The sequence below is a fragment of the Triturus cristatus genome, chromosome 5_2 (assembly GCF_964204655.1).
Source record: "Triturus cristatus chromosome 5_2, aTriCri1.1, whole genome shotgun sequence".
NCBI lineage: Eukaryota > Metazoa > Chordata > Amphibia > Caudata > Salamandridae > Triturus > Triturus cristatus.
The window spans coordinates 821546355-821565663 of record NC_140588.1 but is presented as its reverse complement, the minus strand read 5'-3'; positions in this window follow the sequence as shown (position 1 = coordinate 821565663).

Genomic DNA, 19309 nt, shown 5'->3' with positions numbered 1-19309 from the left:
GAATCCCCCTCCTAGAGGGAAATCCCGACAACAAAGTACACTCTAGGAACAATACCATTTCCATTCTACCAGCCCTCAACATAGCATATAGCAAGGCATATGATCCAGAAATATTCCCGCCTAAGTAGCAGTAACCCCAGAGAGTAGTTCTCAACATAGGAATGAATAATAAGAAACTCCAGCTACAACTGACTGTGTCTAAACAAAAATGCAAGTCTTTCGTCATCAACAACTCTCAACCGAAACCTCCCAACCACAGTGTGGAAATAACAGACCCCCTGACCTTCCACCGCATAAATAGTGACCTCACAGGGTGCGGAGTTCAAGGCATTGTGTAGCGCTGAGGCACCCAGCAAAGGGAATAGCAAGTCCTCCGCTCCATCCATCTCTCCACTGCTTCAGCCAGGTGTCCCATCGGGGTGGAGAGGGGGGGAAACAACACCCCCTCATCTTCGTTTTTTGGTCTGGAGAAGGTGGTTCCTGACGGGAGCACATCCAGCGAGGTCAGGGGAAGGGCTGCCCGTGGGTCCATATACAATGACTTAATGCTGGCGACTTTGTGTTCCTTTTGCCCACTTGACGCCATTGTCCTCCAGTGCTCCTGACTCCTCCCATCCTGAGTCACCGAAGTAGAAGGGAGCTCCAAACTCAGCAGATCTGCCGCCTCTGAGAGTTCCACATAATGATGTTGCTTGTTGAGCCATTCGAAGGTGATCCCAAAGGGGTACGTCCATCTGTATCTAACTTTCTTCTCCCACAGAAAGTCAGTGATTGGGCGGAACTGCTGACACCGCATGAGAGTGGCCTGCACAACATCTTGGTAGAGCGTGCATGTGGCATTTTGGAAGTTGATTGTTTCTGCTCCTCTTGCCTTTTGCAGGACCAACGCTTTGATCCTAAAGGAACTGATCTTCGCCAGGATGTCTCTGGGGCGTCGATTCTCCCCCGGCAATCGTGGTCCGACTCTGTGCACCGTACTTCAGGGCTGTCCTCCCCTAATGCTGATGAAAAGAGGCCTACCATAAATGCCTCCAAATCCGGGCCCTCACAGTCCTCTGCCAAGCCTCGGACTCTGATGTTGTCACAGCGCGAGCGATTTTCCAAATCTTAGCACTTGAGGAGCGTATCCCGCAGTTGGCCACGGACCCCCGCCGTTCCCTCCTCCAGGGACCTAATCCTGTCGCTCACCTCTTGTAGTTTCACTTCTAGGTCGAGGGTACGCATGCCCACCGAGTCGATATCTGTCTGTAACGCCGCCAACTTCTCCCTCACCTCAGCGCGAAATGATTCAAAGGAGGCCTCCATATGAGCTTTAATGTCCGCTCTGTGCTCTGTCCGCAGCTCCTGCTTAAACTCTCAAAGGAAAGCCATGTGATCGTCCCTTGTCAGCGCCATGGTAGCCGACCTTGATGTCATCCCCTCCTCTGTCGTTCCCGCCGATGCAAAATAGTTGGAGACCTTGTTGCTGGGAGTCCTATTGAGTGGCATAAGGGGATCCTCTGGCGGGCAGCGCTTGGTCACCCAGTCAGTCGTTTAAAATCAGAGCGCCGCAACAATCCTCAAGTCTCCCCGGTCACTCTCTTGCCCGTAGGCTCACACTCATCACTGCCACCAAGTGCTTAAACTTCCCCGGCCACCTCGGGCACCCAGCCGGGCGGCACAGAAGGTGCAGCACAGACGGCAAAGAGCCCAAACGGTATCGCCTCCTGACTACTAAATTGGAAACTAGTGGGCCTCCCCAGCGGCACCAATTCCCCACGAACAAATGCATCGAGATGGCTGCATAATAGAAGACAATTTCTCCATGGCGGCCATGTCGGAGTCAGGCAGCGACCATTGATTGTACGCCGAAGGAGCCCTCGGTCCCAGCACCACCACCAGCTTCAGCCCACCACAGTACTCGGGCAGTCCCACACCACAGGAGGGGGGGAGGCTCGCTACTCCTCCAGGTACACCCAAGGGTTAGTAAAGCATCTGTGGAGGATCCGTGGCAGAGTAAATTCCATCCACCTCCATGCGGAAGTAGGGCTGGTAAAAATGCCAGGGTGGGCACTGCTCAAAGAGTAAAGGAGGCCCCCAGGCTCAAGGCCCCTCGCATCTTTAAATTTCTGTATGTCCGTAACGGCCGCCCACCATTTTGATCCCAACCGAATCCGGTCCTGCACCTCTCCACTTACTCACATCGGGGGCAGTAAGGGAGCCGATGCAGAGCACTGGGCTCCCCTGCAGTTAGGCTCGCAGCAGATCTCAGTGAAGGGCAGTGTGAAGGGCCGCGCGGCCGATTTGTCCGTAGCTAGAAGATCCTTGTACAGGCGGCCGCCATGTTTATTGCCTTGCGGTTGCGCGCCCCACCTCTCAGCAGAGCCTCTACGTCACAGAGCCGGGGTCAGCCTCCGAGCGGGTTGGCATCCCGTTGTCTCCACCACCTCTACAGCGTCGGGACATGCACCAAAGGCAACATAAACGCCTTATCGCGTGTTTACTGCAGGGCCTGAGAAGGAGCCAATCAGATTCACATCCGATCGGCTATGATGGTTGGCCACGCACCCCGTCTGAGCAATTTTAATATAGGAATAGTGGTGAGGAACATGATTCTCTTTGCTTTAGTGCAATGGAGTGAGTACATGTTGCAATTGCAACTTCATTTCATACAAATCCAAAGTCGAGCTGTTGTTGCATCACTCAAAGATGATTGAACTAGGATTTTTTATTTTTTTGTTGTTGTGCTTTTTTGGTATGAATACAGTTCTGTCCCTCTGAATCTGAGCAATGAACCCTGTCTTTTACAACATCTCCTAGCATGTTGTAAATCAGTAGAGCAAGAACAAGCTCATTGAGTATGCAATGTTTTTATAATCCCATGTACATATTGCAAATTACTATTTTTTTTAGAATCAAAACCTGATTCTAGTACAGGTGGAAAAAATGAAGAAAACACTGTGACCAATCAAGTGTTTGGAGAAAGTTCAGAAATTTCCAAAAATGGTAAATTAATTTTAAATTGAATCTTGTATACTTTTATGATATGCAATGTTTTAATATTAATTTAATTCTAAATGAGAATGTACCCTTTTCCCTAGTGTTTCCCATGGATCTGTATTATACTGAGATGAGTGTGACTAGCACTTTGCAAATGTTTCTTTCCCTGCTACATCGGTCAAATGTTAAATATATTATTGCATTAAAAATGTTATTTTTGATTCCTCTTGAATTGTTAGGAATTATAAAGTGCGGCATACATGAATATTAAAATGTATAAGTTCAACAAGCAACGACATTCATTGGCCAGCGCCCTTCTGGATATTGCAGGGATAAAAAGAAAGGGTAGAGGCATTTCTGAATACTTCTACCAATTAAGGTTCTCAGAGAGGTCATTGTACAGAGCATTAGCAACAGATGAATTTTTTCCTGTGAATATTTCCTTTTTTTGCCCTGTAGGAACTGAAATTGCCTGATACCAGGTATTTTTTCTAATTTCTGTTCTTGTACTCCCTTGTCTACCGAACACTTTATAAATGGGTCCCCATCACTTTTCCGAATCAATTACCACTTCAACTTGGTAGTTAGTAACTTATTTATGGTTTGCAACAAGAATTATGGTCACAAACCATTGATAAATATTTTTAGAATTTGATAATTGGAAGTGACGCCCTAATCATGCCCCATTCAAGTACCTATTTTGCCATTTGGAAAATGATTTCTGAATCATAAAGTATGTTTACCATATTAGAACATCTTTTGAGTGGTAGCAAATACTCTGACTCACCAAATTGGAAAGTTTGTATTGGGTCAAAAGTTCTGCACATCTGGCCCATCATTCTTTCTGAGCATACAAGGCCATAAAGCCTATAAGTTAAAGTTCATTAAATGAGGGTGATTACTTGTGTTGAAAAATAACCTCTTCACAAATGTTTGCCCATAACTTTTGAGCATAAAGTCTCATTCATGATTGCAGCCTGAAGCCAGGCGGAGCTACTGGCAGCAAATCCAACTCTGTGCTCAAAATGCCCTCCCTGCCTCTCACGCATAAAAGAGCATGCTGTGTAACAACTGCTTGCTTATGCAATGGCTGCCATGATCCTCATTGGTGCAAGAACTGAAGCCAGCAGATGTCTAGCCCTCATGCAGATAGATTTATATGTACAAGACAGTGGCGCTGGAATAGCTTTAAGAGTCGTGTTTCCTGTATATTAACCAATTTGTCACTAAAGTCATAGGGATTGTGTGGCAATCTCAGTGTGATGTAAAGAACATGTGTAGAAAAACAGCTTTGCATGTTCAGTCGGAGAATGAGCAGATACTTCCAAATATATGACTAAATCATGGTGTGGTAGAGTACCGCCAATTTCTTATCACACTTTCTATTTAAATTCCTTACCTTATTTAAGTGAGTCATGAGAAACTGTCAATTGACCACCAACTCAAAAACAGATGTCTTAAAATTACATTTCACAACTTACAATAGTCTGTTTCAAGACTAACATTAGGAACTATAGTGTCTCAGTATGAATTAGAACTGTACCATGTTTCTTCAAATGCTAGGTAAATTGTCTCTATGAAACCTCTACCAGTTATTGATTCATGTAAATGTATGAATTCAGTAATGTAGTTTCAACCTGCCTCTTGGTTGGTGCCTATCAAAATCTGAATAGGCGGTTCACACCATCACTAGAAACCTTCACAACAATGAAGAATATCCAGAAAATGAATTGATTCTGCCCAGGTGACAGTCACACAGGGGCTAGTGAAATAACGTTTTCTCTAGTTTATTTTGCTCTTTGAATTGCTGTTTTGTTTTTGCCAACTTTCTGTATAATTTCCATAAAGTTGAAACTGGTACAGTGTAGAAGTGAATGAAAATATTTACCTTGCAACTACCTTCAGTACATAGGCATGAAGGGACAGATTTTGTAAGGTTGCATGACTTTTATGGAACAGCTCTGCTGCAAAATCATTTTTGACATTTATTAAGCCACACAAAGCAACTTTATGCGGTTGAGTAAACACAAAGTAACACATTGCCTTGCATTATCTTGCACTGGGAAGGCAGTCCATGGGTGCAGCATGGACGTTTATGTGCATCTACCCGTGGATGTTGGCACATTCCCAGATTTAATAAAGCTAGTCAACCTGGGAATTGTGTGTTTGTTTAATTTATTTGCATAGTTACCAAAAACCATTGCAATTCAAAAAATCAATTCATAAAATCGTTAATACACATAATAAAATTACGGCTGCTCGCTCATGTCGAAAAAGGTCCTTTGCAGACTTTAGACAACTAAAAGATAACTCTTCATAAAACATTCTATTGATACTTCAGTGCGGTTAGAATGAGCTACGTTGTTGATTTCCACCCGTCTCTTCATGTCCGGCCTAATGCCAGGACAGTTACAAAAGTGCTCTAAGTGCAAAAAAAGTGCATGAAGAATTTTTAAAGTGCTAATCTCATGTTTCATCCCAGCATGATTTCCTCGTGCTAGGTAAAGTAGTTCGGGGCTCAGCATGATGTCTAAAACCGGCCTCCTTTAAAATATAGACTGCCTAATAAGTACATTTGAGTCAGAGAGATTTACTGCATGATTGATGTGGCCCTGTACTTTAAGGGCAAGCAGATTTGTGATCTGCGTGTCTGATAAAATCTTCTTTTGTTTCATTGCGACTTTGCGAGCATAGCATATTACTTGGAAGAATTTATACTTGGATCACTAGGTGGAATTAGTGGATCGCAAGGCCTAATGCTTGCTGAGGGGGAGATTTAGAGCTGTTCAGAAAAAACTCCCTTGTTCATAAGCTCATCCATTAATCTGGCATTGTTTTTCCCACCAGTCTCAGAAACTTCACCAGACAACAGTTCAGCTGTGGATCTCCAGGTGCAAACAAAGCCAGCACTACTTGTCTCCTAGTTTGTATCCCTTATTGGTTAAAATTAGGTTGTAGTGTTTTTTTTCTTTCTTCCGAAAGTTCTTTACATGAGCATAGGAGATGCAGCAGATTTTCTGGTACCAAGCCACATAGGCGGCAGGTGAAGCTGGCTTTTTCCCCATGCCAGTGAGGGAGGTGCTGTATGCAGGGTAAAAGGCCTAGTTGATACTTTAGAAACTTAAGTTTAGTTGCTTTGGCATTCCCCAAATCAAAATAATTCTGGGGAACCGGGCTATACAGGTGCTTAGAGTTATCCAGCCGTAAGCCCTTTTAGAGAGGGAAGCCTTGTCCTCGATCCACTAGAGATGCTTAACCATTTTCCATACCAGTTTTTCCAAAATAGTATTATTACTGACTGTGTCCCAGAGCTGAGTTAGCCCAGTGCTGATCAGGCTATATTTTAGATACTTTGAAGTATGTGATACTGCTTGTAGTTGTAGCTCCTTCCACAGATATATTTGAGAGTTCCTGGTACAGCTGTCCGGATGTTGTCCCAGGCAATGATATATGCACCTTGTCTTGCCAGCGTCTGTTTCTGTACACCACATTCTAGCCTGATCTGTGTGGGCGAGGCATATTTGGGCAGGCCGAGAATAATTCTGTATGCTGTTATGACTGTGTTGTCCAATACTTTTGAATCCCTGCCCCTCTGTGCTTCTCAGCCGTAAGCAATTGTTGGAAGGAATTTGTCACGTACCACCTCAGTCAATAGCAATATGGATGGACCGCTCAGTTTGGAATTAAGCTCCTTTAATGAGACTGCCAGGGTGGGGCCTTTGCATCTGTTGAAGTTTTTCTGGGCAGTAAACTATCCTCCTTTATCAAGAATCACGCCTAGATATTTATATTCCATTGATGTTTTAATGTGTGTACTGCCCAAGAACCAGGTTGGGGGTTTCTTTAGGTTTTTCTTGATCATCATAGTCCCTGTTTTCACCAGTTTGATAATTAGGCCATTGGCTTTGGAGTATTTCTGCTTGGTGGTGCGAAGATGTTGTAGACCCACTTGTGTATGGCTGATGAGGACTATTTTGTCCACGTAGAGGAGGCATGGTAGTACTAGGCCACCTAAACTTGGTGCATGTGAGTTACAGGCGTTTAGTGCCTGACTGAGTTCTGCTAGGAACAGGTTGAACAGGATTGGGGCTAAAACGCATCCCTGTTTGAGCCCCTTCTCCGTCCGTATTCGCCTTGACAGAAAAGATCCATCTGTCAGCTTTATCTTGACCGTGTCTGTATGCAGATTAATTATAAGGTTTAAAAAGTCTGTGGTATACCCCAGCTTGCCAGTTTAGCCCACAGATTGTTACCATTTACATAGTTGAAGACAGCCCTGTAGTCAAGGAAACAGAGGTTTAATGGCATTTTTGTTGACTCCGCTTTGTCGATTAGCTTCGCCAGTGTTACGATATTTGTTGTTGTTCCAACAGATTTTGAGAAGCCGGTCTGATTTAGGGGAATAACTGATTTCTCATTGGCCCAAGCCTGAAGCTCTTCTAATAGAGTTCTAGCAAAAAGGTTTGCCTCGCTATCCTGAAGTACCACTAATCTGTAGTTTTTTGGCAAGGACTTGCTTTCTGTCTTAAAGATTGGGGAGATTATCAAGACTCTCCAGGAGAGTGGAAGTATGCCCAATAGCCCAGTTTTGGTAAAGAGAGGTGTGAGGGCCTTGGCCCAAAGGTCTGCGTCCTGTTTATACAGAACCAGTGGAATTCCATTGGGGCCCGGGCCCCCTCTCTCCCTCCCTTTCATGTTAGCTGCTAGATTGTCCTAATTATACTGCTTAAGGGTACAACCATTGGCAGGTTCCACCCAATGCTTCAGGTTCTGAAGCTCTGCGTTTTGCCCAATGGATCTCCAGGTACACACCTCCTGAGGTAAATGTGGTCTCTAGTACTGTGGCAAGGGAATTGTTTTCCTGATGGAAATGGGCCCTGAGGTAGCTTGCCCAGTCTTCTTCCGAGATATTGGATGATATTCCCTCATGTGAGGGATGGATGCAATGATTTATTGTTCCCCAGAATCTTGCACTATAAGTCTGTTTGATGTTGGCGTATAGTTTCACCCAGAGTTTCTCCCCTGTGAATCTATTAGCTTCCCATTTTTGTCTCCTTAACTGCACCTTCTGCTGTCGTAGCAATGCTAAGTACCTTTTGTCAGTTGGATTGTATCTGAGATGTCTCATTATGTGATAGATTGAATTTTTGATGAACTTGATTACATTTTTGACTGATTTTGACATGTGCTGCATACTACTGTGACTTTGTGGTGCCCTTGATTTGGTTGTGACGGCGTAAGTTGCCATTGTTGTGGTGCAGTTCTGCCACTTCACAGTTTCATTTGATACGAACGGTGGATCAAAGTGGAGTGTTGCATTTTGCAACAGGCACTCATCTGCTGCTTGTGCAAATTTGATTCTTCTATAGTTGGTTGTAAACTCTGATCCTTGGAGGGTCTGAGACCCATCAAATGTGGGCATGTTTGTTTGAAGCGGAAGTTGTTGAGGGCAGTGATCAATGTAAGCCTTATCGCCCAGCTGGAATGAAGAGATTTGGTTGACTAGAGATAAGGAAACGAAAGTGTAGTCTAGTATAGAATTTACTCTTGATGAATAATGAGTGATTGCAGGAGGGTTATCATCGGCAGATCTGCCATTGATTGCTCTAAGATTGAGGTGTTTAAGCTCCTCACGTAGGTGCTTACCAGTTTTGGTTGGGCGACCTGGTAGAGATTTTCCTTGTGAAGGAATATTCCAGATTAAGTTTTGAATTGATACTTTGTCACCTGTAGAGGAGGCCATCAGATTGAGGTTTAAGACCCCAGTGAGAATGATGTCTGTTGTAGCCTCTTCGCTTATACATGCCTCCAGGAACTCTTGCAGATTCTTTGCTGCCTGGGTTTTCCTTTATGGGTGGAGATAAGTGTCTTTTAATATAATATTGGTACTCCTTTTACCTGGTGTTATGGATAGGGTAAGTACATTTATTGCCATGGTTGCTGGAGAGGTTGGTCGACTGCGCGGGAGGTGACCGAATTTTGCCCTCTAAGTGCTGGGGTGAAAAAGCACAAATAACCTTTAAGGTGTGGAGGATCTGTCAGCCAGGTTTCCTGTAGTGCTATGATATTGAATGTCCTTTGATATATGGTGAAATCTGGGTCTGACATTTTGCTTGCCAGTCCATTAATGTTCCTTGAGCATATCCGTAGTGAGCTATTGGCATTGATTGTTGATGATTTATTGCTGTATTGTCAGTTTTTTTGATTGCTTATCGTCCTTGAAATCCATTTCATATAGGCTTACCAAAACAGTGGCATTGTGGGTTCGATGCAACTTATGCTATTCTCTTGAGTCTGTTCTTTATTAGTTGGAGAGTGCCCTACTGCTCCTGATGTTGCAGTTCTTTTTGGATCTACCTGTGCAGCTTGGTTGTGCTCTGGGTTTAATAGGGCAGGATAGCCAGGCTCGATATTTTGTTAGTAACTAGGACCCCCTAATATGGTAGAAATAAAATTGCTAGGACAGGGCAATACACAATGAAACAATAACTTCCTAGGCAATGATTATATATAGAGCATTTCTTTGTTATATGTGTCAAGACGGTGTAACAACAAGGTAGTTAAAAAATACAAAATTAGCCAGGCTCGATATACAGAGTAATGCTTATCCCCCAATTTCTGTAGATGCAACTTTCTGAGAGTATTTTTTGTGCAGTGAATGACCTTCTCCTTGTTGTCTTTGTGTCCTCCCCCACCAAGTAATCTTTACGTCGGAAGAATTCTATTGGGACTACGTCTGAAGTCGTTACATCTCTCAAAGATGGTATGTGAGACAGCAAATGCAGTAAATTCCCTTGATTCAAAATGTCATGTGGACCTTTTGATGTATATTCAGGTGTGAACCTGAGGGTGTTGAATTCCCTGCCAAGGTTGCCAGTTTTGAGGACTCAGTGATGATCTCATTACCTGATGCACCTGGTAAGTCCAGGTGTGTGATGACTGCTGTGCTTCCATCTCCGTTATGATCAATTCGATTAGATGAGGTTCCTTGACCCATGTTTCCCAGCCAGGAGGTCCCCAAGCTGGTCCTATCTTGCTTTGTTGGAGCCCGAGCTTCCGGCCTCTTTCGAATGCATGGTTGTGTGATCAAAGCAGTTGAAATTTTACTTGTACTTGTGAGGTAGATTTTGCTTGTCTTGGTCCAGTGCGGCTCACTGGAGTTTGAGTGTAAGTGATTGGAGATATTCAGACTTGTCATAGTTGCCTGGAAGGCTTTGTCTTGTCGATTGTTAGAAAATGTTCTTAATAACTTGATAGATTGCAGGTACATTGAGTTTGTTTCAGCCAGAGGACTGTTAGTGTTGTTTCCTTCTGCGTCTTTCTCTCTTTGGAGGTTATTGATGTTACTGTTAGAATGGAAAGGTTTTATATTTTCCTTCACATCCTTCATAATTAGCCACAACGTTTCTGCACAGGACATTATTCTGGTGTGGTTTGGTTAAATCCCTTTTCGGCATCTAAGGTGTGATTACAACTCCCTTCATTACAGCTTCTTGAGTTATCTGATTTTGAGCTGTTATTTGCTTAAAGAGATGCAAGAAGGCATCCTGATTTTGGCCATGTTTTTTATTGCGACCGCTCCTTCTTTGGGCACGTCTTTGCCTTGCATTAATTTTATTAGCGTGTTGGTGGCTCAGAAAATGACTTGAAGGTTGATTAAGTGTTGGGTTTTTTCGGGCTCTCTTTTATTGCATTTTGTTTTAGTGCAATTATGGTGGAGTCAGGTGCTTCTTTCTGGGTTGTAGTCTGTTGTATAGCCTGATGTGTCGTTGTGATATATTGTGTTACTGTGATATTTTGTGTTACTGTGATGGATTTGTCTTCTGGAGATGGCCCGTTTGAACACTGAGATGCTTTTTTGAGTTGTGTGCACAGGTTGCTTAACATGGTGGGGAGGGAGGCTAGTTTGTCAACAACAGGACCACATCCACAGCTTGGTTCGTTGGCTTGTGTATGTTCCTGTGGGTTTTGGAGAAAAGTGTTTAAAGCTTCCAGCGTCACATCAATAACTACCATGACAACTGACAAGTTGTTTAGTAAGGTTTGCTGTGTGGCCATTTTATCTGATTGATATTAAAAGCATCCACCAGAATTTGCAATGTTTTTAGCAGGCTTGTCCAGGCACTTCCAGGGTATGCTTTTTTAACCTCCTTATAAAAAGACCTTATGGTCCTGTATCTGTGGACTTATTATCTCCTGAGGCCTGAGCCCAGAGATTGTTATAGCGTGAATCTGCACCATTTGCTATTTTGCACAATTCATTGTATTTAGGATTGCCAGGATTGTCCTGATTTTAGGTGTATTTTAACTTGTATTTTAACTTGCTCTTAATTCTATTTGCGCACTAAAAACTTGCTGCTTTATTTTGGGGAAGTTTGTTTTATGTTACTTTAAACACTCACCTGAGTTTTGAGGGATCTCCATTGCACTTCACTGTCACGGTCTGCCCTCATGCTTGCTTTCTCGCTCTGGGCTCGTGTCGGCCCCGTGAGATTAGGCGGAGCCGCCATCTTGGGGGAACACTAGGTTAGCGGGCCATCTCCTCGCCCTGTCTAACTACAAATGCACTTGCTCACGCTGTCTGCGCCCGTCCGCGCTCGGATCACGCTCAGGGCCAGTCCCCCTGTGTCTTTCAAACCAGGAGTGGCCCCCGCCCTAAGTTACTCTAAAGCACAGTTATTCAAGAAGAGACCAATCTATAAATCCCCTGGGTGTATGTGTCTGACGTGGGAATCAGGTCCTCCCGCTCCCTTGGTCACTTGCACTAACTGCGATTGTACATTACCCAGAATTCTGTACCAAAATGCTAACCTCATAACAACAAAGAAGCAAATATATATGGTACCGGAGAATACAGCATTTAAGTGTATTTTGCTTAACACCAGATCTCTAGTTAATGCGCTGACTTAATTGAGGCAAGAGACATAAAAATGGCGTTTATTACTGAAACATGGACTGAAGAAAGCCTCAGGGCCTGACATTGTCAAAGCAACACCTCCAGGGTTTCTTTGCCACGCCTTAAACAGACCTGTCAGGAAAGGTGGGGGTGTAGCAATAATTTATCACAACTCACTGAAGGCGGGTTTCTGCATTACTTCTAACTCAGCCTGTGAGGCTCTTTCCTTTAGCCTCTCTTTGTCTGATCACCATACATTTAAGGGCATCCTACTTTACAAACCCCCTGGGCCCAGAAACAACTTCTTTGAGTCCATTGGGAATCTGTTGGAAGTAGGTCTATGCTCTGACTCCTTCACGATCCTGGGTGATTTCAACTACCATTTGGAAGCACTCTTGGATCCCGACGCATTGGTTCTTATTGACACGATGAAGAGTGGGGATCTCAATCAAATGGTGACAGGACCTACGCACATAGCAGGCCACACTTTGGATGGTATCTTTTCTAATCACCCTCAGTTGACATGTATGGGCATGCTACCTCTTACATGGATCGATCATTCAGCCGTACTTTTTAAACTGACCTATCCAGGTCACGGCGTCAGCAAGGGGGGCACTAAAAGACAAATTGAGAGTAGGTCATGGAACAGAATTGAGGGCAAAGAACTAAAGGCGACACTTATAGCAACTGCGGGTCCGCTTCCCACAGGAATAGACGAGGCAACAACTTCTTACACAAACTGGATGGGATCAGCATGTAATAAACTAGCCGCTATAAAACTTCAATTCCCAAAAAGATCTCACCCAACAGCCCCCTGGTATACAGAGGAGCTGAGAAATCAGAAACTCATATGTAAATCCCTTGAGTGGAACTGGAGAAAAAAATATGAGGAGTCAGATAAAAAGAGATACAAACAGAGTCTTGCGTCATATAAGGTTCTGATTTTCAATGCTAAAAAAAGTTTCGTCGCAAATCAAATCAATTTAGCAAGAAACTCGGCAAAAGAAATGTTTAAAACTATATCTAATCTGGTCTCCCCATGTTCAGTAAAAATCGAGTCTAGTCAGGACATCGCGAGGTTCTTCTTGAACAAGGTGGAGGTCATTTTTTCAGCCACAGATTCGGCGGTTCTGCAGGAAGTAGTTGGGGCTTCTAGGGACCCTCCCTGTGTCTTCAACAAATTTGCCGATATATCTCTAATGGACACTAAGAATTTTCTCATGGCAGCGAGATCAGGCTCGCACTTTGATCCCTGCCCTGTTTCGGTGACTAAACTCGCCCCGATTCCTGTAGCGCAGGTACTTACTTCCCTATTTAATGCCACTTTTGATACAGAGCATTTCCCAAAATTATGGAAATTCACTTCAGTTCTATCCTTGCTAAAAAAAGCTGAGCCTTGATCCCAAGGACCCAAACAACTTTCGACCAATTTTCCGCCTCCCACTACCTGCGAAAATCATTGAGAAGGAAATGAATATGCAACTTACTGTCTTCCTATGTATAACCAAGTGTTGGACCCCACGCAATACGGTTTTAGAGAGGGTCACAACACTGAGTCAGCACTAATAAAATCGACTGAAGAGATTAGGGAAGCTCTAGATAGGGGAGGTAAGGTCTTGGTAAGGTCTTGCTCGGCAGCATTTGATACGGTCCATCATGACCTACTGATGGACCGTTTGTTAGCTTGCGGGGTTCAAGGTAAAGCTCGGATGCTTCTAAAGTCATTCCTATCGGAGCGTTCACAAATAGTTGCATTGGATAAATGTCACTCCAAGCCTTTTACCCTGCCCTGCGGAGTGCCTCAGGGGTCTTCGCTTAGCCCCCTACTTTTCAATATTTCTGTTTCATCACTTGCCCCATTGATTAGTTCCTTTGGTTTTAAACTGACATCCTACGCTGATGACACACAGATTGTCATGGCACTGTGGCCAGGCCAGGATACTGAACTAGATAATCAGTTCCATGAATGCATGGAAGCTGTGGGGAGGTGGATGACAAAAAATTGCCTTAAATTAAATTCCGGCAAGACGGAGGAACCTTTTTGGGAATGATGCCAATTTTTGGACCCCTACTCTGTGGCCAATAACACTTGGCACTCTTCCCACACCGTCAAGGAAGGTAAAAAACTTAGGCATCATGATAGATGACAAACTCAATTTTGGAGATCAGATAAACTAAATTTCATCTGCCACCTTCTATGTACTTAGGATGATCAAAAAAATTCTCCCTTTTTTACCATCTGACAGCCAGCGAACAGTGGTCACAGCGCTTGTCCTGTCCAGGCTCGATTATTGTAATGGCCTTTATCTGAGTCTACAGGAACAGACTCCAAATGCTGCAAAACTCAGCGGCAAGGCTGCTGTCAGGCACACCCAAATTTGCATCCATCTCCAAGGAAATCAGTAAACTTCACTGGCTGCCAGTCAGGAAACGGGTGTGTTTTAAAGCCTTGTGTATAGTGTTCAAGGCCCTTCAGGACACAGACCCTGAGTTTCTGAAACAGAACATTCAATGGTACTGGCCTAAAAGGACCCTGCGCTCCATGGAAGCCAAGCTGGTTATTGTACAACTTATAAGAAAAGCCTCCTGGGGTGGAAGTAGTTTTGTTGTGCGGGCCACAAAAGCTTGGAATGACCTTCCGTTCCACCTGAGAAAAAGCACAGACCTCCTGACTTTTAGGAAGAGTCTTTAGACCTGTCTTTTTAACCTGTAATAGTAGTTCACCGTCTCTTTACTTAGGGATAATAGTCAGCACAAGGACACCTCCGGGTAATCGTTGCGCTATCTCAGTTCCCTTAACATAACATAACATAACATCCGCCACATGAGTGTCTCCTACTTCCTGATGCCCTCATGCATTCAGCTCTTCTGAGGCGATTCTCTCGTGTTTAGTTGGTGAGTCCTGAGTGTAGGTCGCCAACAGGTCCTCCCATTCTTCCGTGCCAAGTTATGAAAGCTGGTCTTGATCCTCAGGCTTGTATCTCTGTGTCCTCACTGGTTTGATTGGTGGTGGTGGCGTTTGGTGTTCTGTATCAAAGCTGTTCATAGGTGGTGCAGATTCAGACTCTAGTTCTTTGGGGAAAATCCAGTTGAATTTATACTGTGGTTCATGAGTCCCCTGACTGCCCAACTCTGACATAGTTAGCGATTCAGTTATGATGCAATTACCTCCCTTGTTTCTCCTGTGAATTGTGCTTCCAGAAGTGAGCAGCTCTGTTTCGCTACCTCTGGACTGCTCAAGGGAGAGTCGCCTTGCTTGCTTTGCACCATGCTCTCAGATTCCCATTACTTCCGCCATGACCATCTTGACCGGGAGCTTGGGATTCTGTGACCGAAGTGTGGTTTGGCATTGTGGGCTCTGTCCCGTGGCGCCTGCTGTACAGTTTTCTGCTGTAGATTGTTCTGTCCCAATGCCTGGCTTTTCCTTGTTGTTGCCACTATCATGTGGTTGGTGCATTTGAAGCGGTTGAAGTGGTGTCTGGAGGCCCTGGACAGCAGTGGTATTTGAAAGGAAAGTGTATCAATCTTTTTTTAGAAAACAAAATTTGGTATGGATCTTTGGTTGAAGGAAAGCAGGATGATGCTTTAAAGCATTGACATTTCCCCTTCCCAGTGAGACGCTGTTTTGAAACAGCTGTGTCGGCATCTATTTCTTTTAAGGAACTGCCTAACTGTGGGGCTGCCATGGTTTTTGGCTGTGTTTCATCCATGGTGCCCTCTTTTGACTGGGGCTTCTTTTTACATTTATTTGAGGTGCTTTTGAGAGTAGGGCCTCCTTGTACACGGCCTAATCCCATGATATGCTGTGGCGGTCTGATATAAAAGGGCTTTGTGTTTTTTTGGCAACTGAAACCTTGGTGGGTGCCTCCACTACCCTGCTTAGAGCTCACTCTTCAGCAACCATCACCTGTAAGTCCTTATGATGGGGACGTGGACAGTGCCGTACATCTTGAGTGGCTAATAGCATGTGCTGGTGTCCTTTGAGAGACTTGGAACCAATCACCAAGTGGTAGGTGGCAGGTGATGTGCAGCAACACAGTTTTTCCAGAGATCAGTTGGTGATAGATAAGTAATTCCTTTGTTGCTGTATCTGAAAGGATACTTGAGGATACTAAGGCTATGGAAGACATAAGGAGTGCTGTAGAGAGCGTTGGGCAGCTGTTGGAGGTTGTGAGGAGTACTCTTAGGGCAGAGTTGCTGCGGCGCAAACGTGGCTGCCAAAGGTAGTGGCTGGAGAAAGGTGAAAAGACAGACTGTCACCCCACACACTGCTTCTGTCCGTACCAGAACTTCGTTACTACTCAATAGAATGGAGGTTTGGGAGGGGGATTTCAAAATAAAGAGAAACTTTAGCTAAACTCTTGCCAAACTTGCTGCGCTGCAGCCCTTTCCCCCTTTATGCTTGGAGCTCAGTGCTTAACATTGAAAGTGTTGAAGTGGACCCCCACCCCAGCAGGGAGCAGGGCCCACTAGGTGACACTGCAGGCTGCACCTACGCCTAGCTGGGCCACCTCCACGGTAGCGCATAGAGCACTCACTCTGCAGTCACCAACCAATGATGGCCACGCTCACCACGCCTCCCTCGCTGTACCGTAATGGCTCACAGTGCACGGCAATGCTATCTTGGGATCTGACTCAGTGGCTGGGCACCACAGGTAAATTATTTTTTGGAGCGGGGCAGTTGTTCTTCGCTTCGCTTGCCTTAGCTCCTGCTTCCTGCTGCCTCCGCTGTACCGCGAACAGAAAATACACCCTCTGAGCTCTGCACCTGGGAATGGGTCAAAATGCTAGGCTTTCCCCTGTAAGGTCTAACAATTAGGAACATCTTCATTTCTCCTCCTTATTTCCTCTTTCCATGTGTGCTGCATTCTGCATCACACATAGAAAGAGGAAAATGCCTTTAAGATTAGTTTTTTCACAATAAGGTGTTCCTTCCTGAACAAAACAACCCTGCTTTTAACACATTCACCCTTGCAAAATGGTGTAAGCATGCCTGCATTGTGGCTAAGGAGTACACAGTGCACCACCACAAGGGGAGAGCTGAAATGATCCATACTCTTTCCCTTTCGCGCAATGCAGCACAGTAAATTTGCTTGTTGCTCTGAGTTGTGTGAAATATTAGTTTATTTTTCCATTGTTTTTTTTGAGTCAGCTCTGTTAGACTTCTTTCTCATAGCTGGAAAAATGTTGATTTTTGCACAGCATTTTTAAGCAAAAATCTTTATTTTGCAGCTCTTTTTTGTCAAATTTTCCTCCCCAAAAATAGTCTGTTTAATTTCTCGGTCCCCTCAAGGAAAATCCACAAATTTTGGCTCCCGTTGGATACCACATCATGCTGTGAAAAGCACACAAATTTGGCATCAGTGCCTTACGTGAAAGAAAATTATGGAGCCCTAAGCACAAAGTAACAAAAAAACTGGTGCGGAAAAGTGTCCGCTCTTAAGTGGTTAAGGTATTATTTGTGCATATGATTTTGAAGAAGATTTTAGGAAAGCCAGTCTTGATTGGGTATCAGGAAAATTCCTTTCATAACACAAATGATGCAGATCGAATTCAGTTTAAAAAATCTATAGCCTTCCACTCAGGTGATGCTAATAGAATTTTTGAAGGTAAATAAACAAGAACTTGCTGAAGACCAGGAAGAGGTACCTTTATTGGCCATGCTGACAGTACAGAAATTATCCTACCTAAAGGGATAAAGAGGTATACACCAGGGCATTGCTAACCAAGTCAAAGGAATAATGCATGCTGCAGTCTCAGTTGCTGTAGCTCAAGTAACATATATACCATCTTGCTCATGATGAAGACATGGGGTCATGCAGAGTGAAACGGACTTAACAGATTTTACCTGTTATTCAATTAGCTCCAGATTTTTTTCCCCATGTATGCAGCAGGAAGCCCGACACCAGCTAAATGAATCCCTCTCCTCATGTAAATGATTTACTAACTTGGACAACAGACACACCTCTTGGGGACAATGTTAGGATAAGAATACATATGATAAGTGTCTATCATGTTGTGGTTTAAACAAATGCAACACTTGTTCCACCTAATTGTCAAATGCAACACTTGTTCCACCTAATTGTCAAATGCAAATGTACTAAAGTGTGTCCCTTATGTATAGTTTAAATTCTGTATTCAGGATTTATTCAGGATTTTGTTATTGAAAATTTACATTAAAAGTGTCTTTTATGGCTATGTCATGTTGACAAAGCCATTTGGCATACTTTCAATCCATGGACAGAAACCCTACTAGATGTCTGACAGGGCAGCATACATCTCTAAATATAAAGTGAGTTTTCTCCATCAGGGTGGTAGAAAAGGAAGTGGATTAATAATTTGGGTGAATTGGTCGATGGAAAAAGATGTGAATTATTAATTGGGTGGAATGGGAGTCCACCTCAAGAAATAAAGAAAGCCAAATACCTTTTTACATAGCTTTGCAGTTGCATACCAACAGTATCTTCTTCCATGCACTACTTTCAAATACTTCACACCCTACCTTTTGAGCTACAAGGCCTACTGAGGGTCGCTTATTTAATATAAAAAAGTAAGGGCCTTACCTGTCAAAAAAGGTTAGTTTGAAAGCAGCATTCATCAGGCACCACAGATAGGCCTGAAGCTATGTTTTCTTTGTCAGATTGGTGGAGGCAGAACAAGTAATGAAGTCCACAGATGAGGATTAGCTTTTCCACACCATTGAATTCTTTATTGTACCATATGCAGTGGCCATACTAGGAAGTTAAATATGCCAGTATGGAATTACCTAGTCTAAACGTGCTTCAGGGGCCCGAGCACATACGCTGGGGCCTGGATATAAGTGCCCCACAGTTCAAAAAAATGGTAGCATCAGTCCGACAAAAGGGGAATGACTAGGCAAAAAAGGTACTTTATCACACTGTTGAAGGACTGAATGTTAGAAAGTCACCCTCTTGCCCTGTTCACCCCCATTTTATGCTGTATGATACTGCTGGTAACTGACTGACTGTGCCCTGGGCTAGGCTGCAGGCCCAGGCCAATGCTATGTTTAAAACACAACACATGTTTAGAGTACACTATGTATTATGGTACACTTGCAATTGGTCTGACAGATCCTCTAATTCCCTAGTACGTAACAGGGCAAGGGAGAATAATCTGCCTATAAGCCTTCGTAGACAATATGGCATGGAGGATTAGAAGTCCATCTGATTTGATGCACTTTACATGTTAGCACTGCTGAGTGGCTGTCTGTTATTTTAAATGCAGCCTTGCCTTGCATACTGCCTTTAAAAGTAAATTCTTACAATTGGGATGACCTAGCCTATAAGTCTTTTTTAGATAATAGGGCAAGGGGTTTGAAACTAAGCCTGGGAGGAGTTTGCATAGCTGCTCTACGCGGAACTCCGCAAATCAGTAAAAAAACTCTGCCGTGCTATGCGAAGTTCTACCAGCAGG